Source organism: Triticum dicoccoides, chromosome 3A (assembly GCF_002162155.2).
Source record: "Triticum dicoccoides isolate Atlit2015 ecotype Zavitan chromosome 3A, WEW_v2.0, whole genome shotgun sequence".
NCBI classification, from domain to species: Eukaryota; Viridiplantae; Streptophyta; class Magnoliopsida; order Poales; family Poaceae; genus Triticum; species Triticum dicoccoides.
Genome location: NC_041384.1, coordinates 75,741,343 through 75,754,398, shown reverse-complemented (window position 1 = coordinate 75,754,398; position 13,056 = coordinate 75,741,343). Strand labels below are relative to the sequence as shown.

The window sequence follows — 13,056 nt, the reverse complement described above, 5'->3', positions numbered from 1 at the left end:
TCTAGGGTTTCATAACCCCTCATGTAGCAGTTCATAAACTTAGGGTACGGTAATATTTGTCACTCCATCCATCCAACCATAAACAAGTTAATCACACAATGCTCTTCTATAGGCCCTTATAGGTGTAGTGGTGTGTAGTTGACATTCGCACAACACCAATAGAGAATAACACAACGACACAATATCAAAAACATCAGACTAGAGTCAACTTCAAAAGATTGCTAGCAACAACATTTATCCCATGTCCTCAAGATCTTAACAAAATACTCACAACACATCATATGGATTATGACCAGTGAAGATGAATATATGAATAACAATCTGAACATATGAATCTTTCACAAAAAGAAAATTGAAGCAACAATTACAAAAGGCAATCAACACTAGAACTACTCTCGGCAAAGGATTTGAGAAGAAAGTTCATAGAACAGATAGATGGGATGATCGTGTTGATGAAGACGACGATCCCCGTGATGATCCAGAGTGTTGGTGACGACGAAGACTTTGAGTTCCCTCTCCGAGAGGTATGAATATTCGGCAAAATCAACCTGCCAGGGGGCAAAAGTCCTTCGCCTCGCAGATGGAGCCGAAAAAATCCCCAAAATTATCCACAAACTTTTCAGGTCAAATAAGAATTTATAGACAAAGGGTGTCAATATGCAGTGGCCAAGGGATGCATGCGACCTCCCCACATGGCCTAGGGGGGGGGGGTCGTGTGTCCTTGCCGCATGGTGGGCCCACTTTGGCCTGTCTTATGGCCTCCAACTTCTTTCGTTTGGGAAATAATCAATAAATTTTTCAGGTCCTTCGAAGCTCTAGGAAAATATATATTTTATTCTATCCTTTGTTTTGCCACTATTTTCCAGACAATTTTCCTCTTCGTGTGTTACATGCAATTTGAAGGGGGGGGGGTGCATTAGAATTGAGTAATAATGCAAAATATTATTAATAAAGAGTAAATTATAATAAGAAATAGTGATGCAGTAGACATATCACTTTCACATCACGCCATATTATTCGCGCTAAACAAGAAAAAAAGATAATTGAGACCAAATTACAAATATCTTTACTTGTATCTTCTCCAAAGCGAAAACTCTCATCCTCCCACCCGGTCATGAAGAGTGGTCCCCTTTAGGCTTTAGCCTATCTGCATAAATTTGATAGCCAACAACCCCTTCGAAAAAATGTTTTGTGCGTGCAAAGGGGAAAATAAAGTACAAGCAAGCGAGAGTATCAAACTAACCGAGATCTACCCATGGAAGGCAGAAATCGAGTGAATCATGGTGGTTTGTGAAAAGATCATCGATGTCGAGGGGGAGATAAGCTCGCTACTGCCGCATCATTTTCACTAAACAAGAAAAGAGAGAAGTGAGACTAAATTACAAATATCTTTACTTATATCTTCTCCAAAGCTCAAACTCTCATCCTCTCGCCCAGTCGTAAAGAATGATGTATTTACGCTTTAGTCCATCTACACTCATTTGATTGCAAGCAATCCCTTTAACAACATGTTGCGTGCGTGCAAAGGGGAAAATGAAAGCATAAACAAGATTATAGAACTAGCCAAGGTCTACCCGTGGGAGGCACGTCAGGGGAATCAAGGCGGGTTGTGAAAAAATCATCGAAATTGAAGGATAAGACAAACTCGCTGCCGCCACATCCCGACACCTTCTCCACCGCCAACAGCATTGGCAAAAGTCCGCTACCATCTCTGGAAACTTGATCACGAGATAGGTCGACACACTCCATAGTTTTGCGAGACAAGAGGAGAGCAAAGAAGCACGATTAGTGCGCGAGTTTGGATCATTGGATGGAGAGAAGAGGAAAGTGCCCGACAGGCAAGTAAAGGACTACTGGCTCATATAGATCACCTTTTTTCTTTGTTTTGGGGCTCGAGCGGGATTGTTCGGTGGTTAACCTAATGAATGAATGGTCGTTACATGTCTCCTCCTTTCAAGGGGGAGATGCACGGCAGAGATGCACACGCTCTTCCCTGTGGGATGACGGTGGTGTTCCTTCCTCCAACAAAATTCCAGCCCCTTGATACATAGTCAGATTCAGGTTCGCTCTTTACCAATTTGATGCCAAATATTCTTGTTTGGTTGAGGTGGTGATCAAGGGGTGGAATTAGTTGACGCGTACAATTTATTGGCACAGCCCCACACCAGCGAGTGCTTATGGCGACGACGATGACAAAGCAAGCTGACTGCTACTTCCGGAGTATTACTGGATGATGCTTTGTACAGCAGCAACACACACGTACACAACAGCCTCTGCTGATCGATTCTGTGGCCGGCCAAAAAACGCTGTGCAGGCCAACAAAATCAATTGGACTGCCACAGGTGCCTGCTGTTTGCTTTATTACTAAATTCATGGTATGCAGGGTACATGCATGTATGGATCAATACTTGAATAGTTGGACTGCTGACTGAATAGGTTCATATGTGAAAACAGCATTTTTTAAGCATAAGAGCATTATACTTATTCAGATTTGGTTGGAACATACATACACCAGCTAGGCCAATTGCTTTTTTCATGCAACTGTTATCATGCATTGATGTAGCAATATTTTAAGGGAATGTTAGAAGTGTCTTGCTTAGCATTTTCTTTTTGTTTCAAAGAAAAGTGGTTATTGATGTAAACTTAGCATCAGGGCTGTACCACGGGAATCTAGGCCCCGGAGCAAATCACAATTTAGGCCCCATGTATAATAAAGACAATTAAAATTTAATTTTACTAATCACTGCAGATTTGTGGTAGTATTGATTTCTCAAAGAATTATATCACACCGAAAGAAAAATCTTCGAGCCATTAGGATGCCAAGGGTGTCATAGATTTTTTTTTAATATTTGCTAGAATGGTGCACAGATTCAAGAAAGAACAATAAATCAATTTAAGAACAGATAGGTGAAAAGGGAAGAAACGACCTTTGGTTGTTGAGTAATGATTATGAAACAACTTCTGCTCCAGGGATTGGGTCGAGCCGGCGACCAAGCAGGGAGATTCCAATCATCTGAATTTTTGATGGAGTCCATTGGATGGATCAATGGAAGAAGAGGTAGAAAAGCGCCTAGTAATTGATACTGGTAGTTCCTTGGTGAACTTGCCATCAATGGCTTTCTTCTTCGATAAATGTAAGCCATTGGAGGAAGGAGACGAAGAGGCTGGGAGTTAATTTCCAGCGAATTAATCTGGGGATTTGATTTGCTGGTGGGCACTGAGGAACAGTTAATTTCCAGCGAATTATTCTGGAGAATTCGATGCGTCTGGTAATCTGCTTCGAGAGTTCTCCTTTGGGCTATGAAAAAGAGACTAGTAGTTTGGTTGTGGGCCTCGGTGGGTAGTGGTTACACAGTTAGCTGCCAGTAGTACTATTTCTTTCTCTTTAAATCTCACGGTTCATTTATTTGTATTCCCCCCGCTCAACTTTTTTATCTAGTCCTCTCATTAATACATGCTTAGACAAATTAGAGGCCCCAAAAATTTTGGGGCCCTGTGCAGCTGCTCCGGTTGCACATGCAGAGATACGGCCCTGCTTGGCATCAAGACAATTTAAGTATATTCAATAATGCAGGGGATGTTAAATCTACTGTTATTTGTGAATAGTACTCTCTTTTTTGCTATGGTTCCATTTGTGGTTTCTCATGTAGCAATGTCATGGTTCGTTAAATCTTTCACACACAATGAAATGTTTAGGAAACTCGATCCAGTAAAGTGGAGTGTTAATTTATCTAAATACGTTTAGTAAGTTCATCATGTAGCAAATTTTGCCATAAAATTTGTCATGAAAGTATACTTTGTCGGCACTATTTTCCTATATATATTATTTCTGTGCTAGACATTTTTCAGCTAACTAGAAAAAAAATACATCACCTGAAAAGACTACGTACGTAACTCAATAGTTAATCCAGTGCCACATGTAGAAGTAGACTGGTTACAGAATCTTTCCAACAATCTGGCAAGTACTGCATATATCTAACTTGTTACAGAATGCAAATGACGGAAGAACTCTGACAAGTGCACCTTGATCCTTACTGAAGGAGATTCAGCAAAGGCTTTGGCTGTGAGTAATACGAACCTATTAAAAAAACATAGTCTGCGATTTCACTGTCATACTGAAGAGTTTAGCCTGATTTCATTGCAGATGGCGGATGGGATCACTATGGTGTGTTTCCTCTCAGGAGTAAATTTAAATGTGAGAGAAGCAAGCCATAAGCAGTTAATGGGGAATGCAGAGATCCAAAATATGAAGAAAATATTAGGTCTGCAACATGAAAAGAAGTATGATAGCACGAAAGGCTTGAGATATGACCACCTTATGATAATGACAGATTAGGTTTGCCCGACAACTTTTTCAGGTAATGTCTTCCGACACAACAGAGTCTTGCAAAGTTAACACTAAATTTGTTTCCGTTAAGACATGCTTTTTCTCTACAAATTCAGTTTCTTAACATGGTTGTCTCATGTCTCTGTCCATGGTTACTAAGGCAAGTAGTATGCTGGTGTGATAATATGCTTGCATTTTACAATGTTGCAATTCAATTTAAAGAGTTTAGCCTTAATAATATTGCTGCAAGTTTTTATTTGGCACATCATTAGAAGTAGTATTTAGTGTTGCAATACTGCTCCTAAAAACATTTTTGATATTTGTTTTAGACATAATTAGCTCCATACTTTCTTAGAATGATATTGCCAATTTGTTTCAAGGGATAAAATCGTGACGTTATATTGTTCTGTGTAGTTGATTAGTTCTCTCTATGTTCTGAACATTGCAGGACAATGCATGAGATAGCATTTGCATCTACTAATAAGCCAAAGCTACTTAGCCAGGTAAACAAACTTACATGACGACGTGAGCCACCGCCGATTCTCCCTGCCTCTAGCCCCCACTCTTCTTATTTCTCTCTCATTTTCTTCCTCTTTGACTGCCCACCTGTCTATGCAAATGACACATGATTTTGGTACAGTTAGTGCAATTTGTTTCATGCTCGTGCATTACTAAACTAGGTTACAGTGAGAACCTAGGAAGAGTGTAGTGTTCCTTTTTGAGCGTTGGATGCATGTTGGTCTTTTTGTCAAGATAGGTCATTGTATATTTTTCCTGATTGTCGAAAATGCCTTCATCTGCAGATTAGTGGTGTGTGGATTAAGATTTCAGCCATGGGTGACTTTGCCTTCATAGCTGGGGCATATGCTTTCAAAATCTTTGTCCATCGTTGATTTAGCTGTGTAATCCCTTTGCTGGACAGGAAAGCATGATCGCTTGGACATCATAAGCAATTTGTGATGCCGAGGATCTTGTAGAGGATTTAGGAAAGTGAATTCCAACATTATTGAAGCAAAATTGGTGAAGTTGAATGAGGATTGGAGATGGCGTGTAACCTACTTACACATAGATGGTATGCTCGTGATCTTGCATGCATTGCGAAAAAGCTCTATGTTGTATGTAGTGGTAGTATGCACGATATAAGCTTTATACCATCTTATGAATATAGTATGGTGGCAATAATCTTTAACATGCATGCCAGGAGACTCGGGATGGCTGATCTACACAGGCGTGGGCACCATGTTTATTACTCTTTGTTACCCAACATAATTTCCGTTTATAAATTTAGCTAGCGGCCGTGCACATCTTGAGGTGTCCGTCAACTCCAAACACAAGCCCCATTCCCCTGTATGACTAAATTCAGGTATTCGTGAGGTGAATAAGATATATAATGTTAAAACCTGTAGTTTTGTTATCAATGGTTTTGCATTGTGTCTTGCTGCAAATGAATTAATTGTTTTTTGCATGTCTAATTTTTACGATGTGTTGAGGCCTTCATAATGTTAATTTTGAATTTAAGAACTGTGCTCTTAAGATATGTCCTTTAACCATTTGTTTTCTTCTTTTGCCGATTTCAAGAAATAGTTCCTTTAAATGTTGGAAATGTTCTTGGTACTAAAGACAATGTTGCAGCAAAGAAGTGGGTATCACTTATTGATGACCAGGTGATGAATATATTGGTAGGGATACATGTCATGGACCATATTTTTCACCATTCCCATATGACTATGGACTTGAACACCTATGGAAGAAGAAGGTGTGTAGCCAAATACTTCTAGGTATTATCTGTTGGCATGTTCCATGAAAATTCACATATGCAAATGTTTCTGCTCAGTAGTCCTAGGCGCATGTTTGATCTTTGCTGGTCAACTTTTGTTAATATAGACTCTGATTGTTCTGTAAAGATATGCCTTCCATACCTCATAACTACTTCACTCTCTTCTAGGAGTACTATATATATGCATGTGATATTCACTATACCTTTTCTCATTGCCCATTACTTCACGTGCAATATAACATATGTAAGTCATTTATCTATTGATTCTGTTATATAAAGCTTTCCTTCTTGCTCTACTTATTATAGTATGTACTTCCTGTCATGATTGCAGTATGTAGCAGCCAAGGTGATATGCACGAGCCAAGGTGATACTGAAGAACTTCTTAGTTCATACCGATTACATGAGTATAGAGGACAAGTTTGTTAAATGTTCATGTTTTGTTATTGTCAGTGAGTTGATATGCATGTGTTCTGATGATCCAACAAACACTGCCTCTTTTGGTGATCACCCACCTTTTGGAGCATGTTGAACTTTGATTTCAATCCATGTCCGTGTCTTTATGATCAGTCATTGACATTGTGAGACTGTCACCTCTGTGTTAATATAGAGCTATTATTAGCTTACTCTGCTTTATGATTGAAGACTGCTGCTACTATTCTATTCCGTGTATTCTTTTTATTTAACAAATGACGCTCATATGGACTGTATAAACATGTTTTTTTTAGAACTTTACTGTATAAACATGTTCACAAATGCATCAGCTGGATTAGTGCGCCTAAGCACGCAGAGGAGGCGCGCCAAGGGCGCGCCCCAACCACTAGTAATGTAGTATACATAGAGTGGTGTAGACATATACGACATGCTAGTACGCATTACCAATATATTCTCTCCGTCCAAAAATACTTGTCCTAGAAATGGACAAAATAGATGTATCTTAACTAAAATAAATCTAGATACAACCAGCTCTAGGACAAGTATTTCCGGACGGAGAGAGTATGCAGCTGGATTGGTCATGGTACATAACAGACACATCCAGACGTTATTATATCCGCCTCATATGTGGGGGCAGGGCAACCTGGACGTATGGGCCGGTTTAAGATGCAAATGATATATGTCACTCTTTGTGAGCGTTACGAGGCTGATCGGCCCGGCCCGCCGAACGGAAGCATTCCCAGTGGTTTTGGGAAGGGTTCCGGATGTTTCTTTTCTTCACTATGTTTTTTGCCCTTTTTTCTTTTTTTCCCTTTTTCTTTTAAACTCATGACTATTTTTTATTGGGTTTTGTTTCCTTTTCAGTTTTTCATCCTATTGGTTTTCTGTTTCTTTCTTCGTCTCACTATTTAAATTTCATAAATTTGATTTTTTTTTCTAATTTTCGAAAATTATTAGTGTTTTTTGAAATGTTCACATAAAAAAATATTTGTGCTTTATCACACCATGTTTGGGATTTATTTATTTTTCACAATTTCAAGAAAAGTTCACAAATTTCAGAAAAGACTTAACATTTTTGAAAACAAAAATTGGGATGTCGAAAGTTGCTCGTGATTTTCAAAAAATGTTCACAGTATATCAAAAGAAGTGTAACAGAAAATTGTTTGTCGTATATTTGAAAATAATTCAGTGTATACAATTAGAATATCCATCATATATTAAAAATTGTTCAGTGTGTATTTTGTAAAAAGATCACCGTATATTTAAAAATGTTCGGTGTATATATATAATGTTCATCATATTAAATAATTCTTCAGTATGTCTTTGTAAAAATGATCACCTTATTTGAAAATTTGTTCTATTATCCAAAAAATTGAATTTTCGTGGTTTTTTGAATTCAAATTTTTTGTTTAGGATTCAAAAAAATGTTCCAGTTTTTCAAATTTGGTCATATTTTCAAAAAATTGTTTGAGGAATTTCATGTATTTTTCACATTTCCAAACATATTCGGGTTTTTTCTAGAATTTTCTCGTTTCCAGAAATGATCAGAATTTGAATTTGCGGCCATTAATAAAAACATATTTTTTAGACTAAAGAAAGAAAAACACACACGCTAGCTGGTGCTCAGTCACTGGTGCCACAACGCTTGTTTGCAGGCGCTTGCTCCCTCAGATGGGCCAGACCTGTTTAGGGTGGCACGCAAGCAACGCATGTGCTACCGCTCGCTAAAGGCGATGCATAGCAACACCGGTTTAAGGTGTCCGGTTAGGTGGCAAAAAAACCCGGACTGTGATCAGGGAGGTTGCCTGAACATTTGAGAATGATATTAGAGCTCCGGTTACACGTGCTTCAAGTAGTCCCAAACACCTCATGCAGAGAACCAGTCACATACAAATGGACCAATATGCGCCTCCCAAAGCCTCGATGCGCCCAGAGCGTGCATTTCCTGGGTGCTGGCCCAGAACAAAGGATACACAGGGCTAAACCCACCAAGACCCAACAAGAGAGGTAGACCGAACAAGCAATGGATTCGGCATTGACAAAGTCACCACCGAGGACACCGCAAGTGAACAAGATAGCGCCTTCATGAAGGAGAACGATGCCGAGACTCCTTCACCATCCGATCCGGAGAACCGGACCTAGGGTTTCCCCTGAGCTCGAAGAGGGGCACAGACGAAGGCTATGGCAACGGCTTCAATAAGGGAAAACGACACCCATGAGTGACGCCGCTGTCAGCACCGGCTATCCGAGCAAGGATTTCTCCTTGGCCTGAGTCTAAGCAATCCCACAACCACCGCATATGGACTCTATGATGAGGAAGTCACCGTCGGGCGAAAACCGCCACATCAAGAAGAGGGTTGGTGGGGTTGCACCTGTCGTTGGAGGGTGGCACTGGGTGCCATTGGACACACGAGCATTGGATCTGGCTCAAGGCGAGGCATGGAGGTATACAACGTTGGGGACACGACGAGGTAGAGAGAAACCTAGACAAGGTAATCATTGGCAACCGGCGACGCCGGCAAGCTAGGAACTAGAGGAACGCATATCCAAGCTGCCAGTGCCGTAGCCAACAGGACACCGACGGGCATAGTAAGCTGGAGGAGAATGCAACTACTTGGTCGTTGGGGCCGGAGCTACGCCGGCAGAGGCGCCACAAGTCACGGACACTGAAAAACATAGACCCGAGGCCATTGGGGCCGGAACAACGCCAGCAAACCCACGACATGGTGCCACTTGCCCACCATGTCGTCAGGGTGAAGCTTAGAAAACTTAGGAGATACATTGTGCCTCTCACTGGGAATATGATGGTTTCCTTCTTGTACGTCAGCGTACGGCCCTCACCACGAGTGCAGACGTATTGCTTCATGGAGCTTGGTATTTCTGGCCAGCCTTCCTACTATGCGGACACCCTTTCCGATGAAGTACCTGGGCCTTCCCCTTTCGATCTGGCAGCTCAAAAGGGTTGACTTTCAACTCCTTGAGGATAAGGTTGCGGCGAGGTTGCCCCCCTGGCAGGGGCGGAACATTACCACGATTGGGCGGGGAGCCTTGGTGAAATCGGTCTTCACCTCACAAGTTGCCTACCACATCACCCCACTCACAGTCCCCCCTGCTGTGCTGCAAAGCATCAACAAGATTGAGCGAGCATTTTTGTAGTCAGCTAGCGACACAACTACAGGAGCAAAATGCAAGGTCAATTGGGAGACAGTCTGCCGCCCTACACAGCTCGGTGGGCTTGGCATACTCCACTAGGGGAAATTTGCGAGAGCTCTTAGGCTGAGATGGCCCTGGATGGCATGGAAGGACCCGTCTAAGTTGTGGGTTGGCCTGGGCAACCCATGCTCCGAGGTGGATACGAACCTTTTCTACGCATCCACAGTCATCACCTTGGGCAACGGAGGGAAGACACCTTTCTGGGAAGCGCCACGGTTAGGAGGGAAAAGGCCAAAGGATATTGCCCCACTCATTTTTGCGGCCTGTAAGCGAAAAAAATGGTGCGTGAGGGAGGCCATGCGTGACAAGGCTTGGGTGCACAAGATTAACCCTTCTACCGACCTCACGGTGGGGTACATTGTCCAGTTTGTTGATCTCTGGGTGCGGCTTCTAGGCATACAATTACAAATGGATGTTGACGACGACATCACTTGGAAATTTGAGGCAAATGGAGAATACTCGGCAGGCTCTGCTTATAGGGCACAATTCTTGGGCTCCACCTCCACAGTCATGAACAAGACCATCTGGAAGGTTTGGGCGCCTCCCAAGGTCAAGTTCTTCTCATGGTTGGCCATCCAAAATAGGATATGGACTGCGGATAGGCTGCAGAAGAGGGGTTGGAAGAATTGTGGCCTATGCGCCCTTTGCAGGAGGGCCAACGAGACATCCGGTCACCTCTTTTTTAAATGCCGGTTTACCCTGCGTATTTGGAGAATGGTCAAAGCATGGCTTGGACTTGGGGCGCTGGAGATGAATAGGTGGGGGACGGAACGCAACATCAAGTGTTGGTGGACAAGCATGTCCAAACCAAATACAACAAACAGGAAGGCCATGGCCTCACTCACCATGCTTGTATGTTGGCTCATCTGGAATGAGAGAAACGCTAGAGTCTTCCAGAAGAAATCGACGCCGCCACACTACATTCTAAAACTCATCCAGGAGGAGGCCATGACGTGGGTAACCGCGGGGGCTAGACATCTGAGCATCATCATGCCGCGAGAGTAATTCGTTTGCACCTTTTGTTGATGGGCTATGTTGTAAAGCCGGTTCTCATGTACTCAAAACTCTCCTTCTGAATTAATGAATGAGGCAATCTTTTGCCTCTGTTTTAGAAAAAAGTTCATCTTTTTAAAATTCTTGTGAAAACTAATATGTGTGCAGTATGGCCTGTGAAATTTTGTTTGAAAATATTGTGATTTGTAGGCTACACGGATAAAAGTCAGCCCAACAACTTTTTTGGCCCATTTGAAATAGATATTTGTCTTTTTATGCCACATGTGAACAAAATCACTAATTAAGGAGTATACTCGTTGCAAAGAACACTCCACTTTCTTAGGTCGCGACAAGAGACGCACATGCAGCGCGCCACTTGTCGCAACCTGGGAGTTTTCCCTTTTTTCGTAGATCCGTTTATTCAAAACGTTTTATCTTTTAAACCGTGCGTCCAAATCTCGAACCATTTTCATCATTGGATTCCTCGCGTCGAGATCTTCAAAACTAGATCCCATGTTGATAGGTTTTGACGATTTTTTTCACGAAAAAAACCGGGCGAAAAAACTGAACCGGGAGCACGGTTTTTTTCCTTCCGAAAGAGGCACACCCGTGCCTCTCGCAAAATCACACCCGTGCCTCTCGTGGAAGCAAAACCGTGACTCTAGCGAAAAAAAACGGAAAATGCATTTTGTTTTTCCCTTTTCGAGAGGCACGACCGTGACTCTCGCGAAAGCATAGCCGTGCCTCTCGCGGAAACAAAACCGTGACTCTCACGAAAGAAAAAATGTTTTTCCTTTTCTGAGAGGCACGGACGTGACTCTTGCCAAAGCACAACCGTGCCACTCGCGGAAGCAAAACCGTGACTCTCGCGAAAGAAAAAAATAGAAAGCGCGTTTTTTTTTCGTTTCCTAAAGGCACGGCCGTGACTCTCGCTAAAGCACAACCGTGCCTCTCGCAGAAAAAAAACTGTGACTTTCGCAAAAGGAAAAGAAAAGAAAACGCGTTTTTTCCATGGAAATTTTTTTCCCGAATTTTTTTATCGAAGAGCTAAGGAAGACCGGGGGAAAACTAAAACGTCGAAAAAACCCGTTTAAAAAGCCGAAAAAGCGTGCGGAAAAATAAAAAAAAAACAAAATCCGGAGGGAGCGTCCAGAACGCGACACGTGGTGAATGACTGAGAGCGCGCCAAGTGACGCTGATCGTTGCGAGGCTCCCAAAGGAGCGCTCGTTAACTAGTTGCTCCCACATGTGAAAAGTATTACTTCCTCTCTAACTTAATAAACGTCTTATGTTAAGTTATAAAATTTTATAAATACATAGTACACATGTGTATGTGTATTCACAATTTTCTTTCTAATATCAAGGCGTAAGCCAAACTCGCTGCCGCCACATCCCGTCACTTTCTCCTTCGCGAAGAGCATTGGCAGAAATCCGCTACCCATTTATGAGAACTTGATCACGTGATAAGTCAACACACTATAGTTTTGCCAGACAAGAGGGAAGCAAAGAAGCATGATTAGTACACGAGTTTCGATTATTCGATGGAGAGAAGAGGAAAGTGCCCGGCAAGTAAAGGAGGAATGACTCATATGGATCGCCCTTTTTCTTTGCTCAGGGGTATATTGTTTACTCCTTTTAATGGTACTTAAAATTCATCATACTAATCACTACAAAAATATGTATATTTATAAAATAATTCTGAGAAAGAAGTCACGGGCACGTTAGGGGTCACATGTCCGTGTACTACTCCAAGCAACAACCTTTATTCAACTTCTGGTGGTAATAATGTAATACATAGGGTGGCAGAGGCGGTTCCTACTAATAATGGCGAGGTTGAGGTGATGTCTGTGGAGGGCTCTGACAAGGCTGAGCTGGACAGGGCGCAAAGTATGCACGAAAGAAAGAAAGAATGTTATGCTATCGCTGTGGTAATAAAGGCCACTTCATTGCTGAGTGTGTGGCAGTCTTATGTGATACGTGTGGTAAGCCGGATCATGAGTCAGGGGCTTGTTCGCTTTTGAGAGAGCAGCTACCCAATCTTATGATGTATGGTGTGTTCTGTTCAGAGCTCACGTTTTTCGAGTCCCCGATTGAGAAGGAAGTCTCGGACGAGGTGCGCAGTATGACGTCTGGGATTGTTAAAGTGACTAAAGGTGAAGTCTCTGAGATTCAAATTGTGCAGCGGCTCCGGGAGCTGGCACCGGGTGATTTCTTATGGGAGTTAGTCAGTCTTGAGCCAAACTCGTTCAGGGTGGAGTTTCCAACGGTGGAGGATCTACAGAGGTTATTGAGTTTCGGGATGTGTAAGGTGCC

The 13,056-nt window shown here is 42.2% G+C and overlaps 1 long non-coding RNA gene across 13 annotated transcripts; it reads left to right on the top strand.

The window, feature by feature from the left end:
- The first annotated feature begins 1,953 nt into the window (after positions 1-1,953).
- On the top strand, positions 1,954-6,765 carry LOC119267242. Of its 13 annotated transcripts, none has more exons than XR_005132349.1 (9): positions 1,954-2,061; positions 2,158-2,342; positions 2,971-4,063; positions 4,145-4,358; positions 4,776-4,830; positions 5,250-5,399; positions 5,529-6,105; positions 6,436-6,469; positions 6,556-6,765. It is a non-coding gene; the product is annotated as an uncharacterized LOC119267242 (long non-coding RNA). The 13 variants fall into 13 exon arrangements; XR_005132339.1 differs by adding an exon at positions 6,273-6,348 and having other exon boundaries at positions 6,436-6,765; XR_005132346.1 differs by having other exon boundaries at positions 5,529-6,348.
- The last annotated feature ends 6,291 nt before the right edge of the window (positions 6,766-13,056 follow it).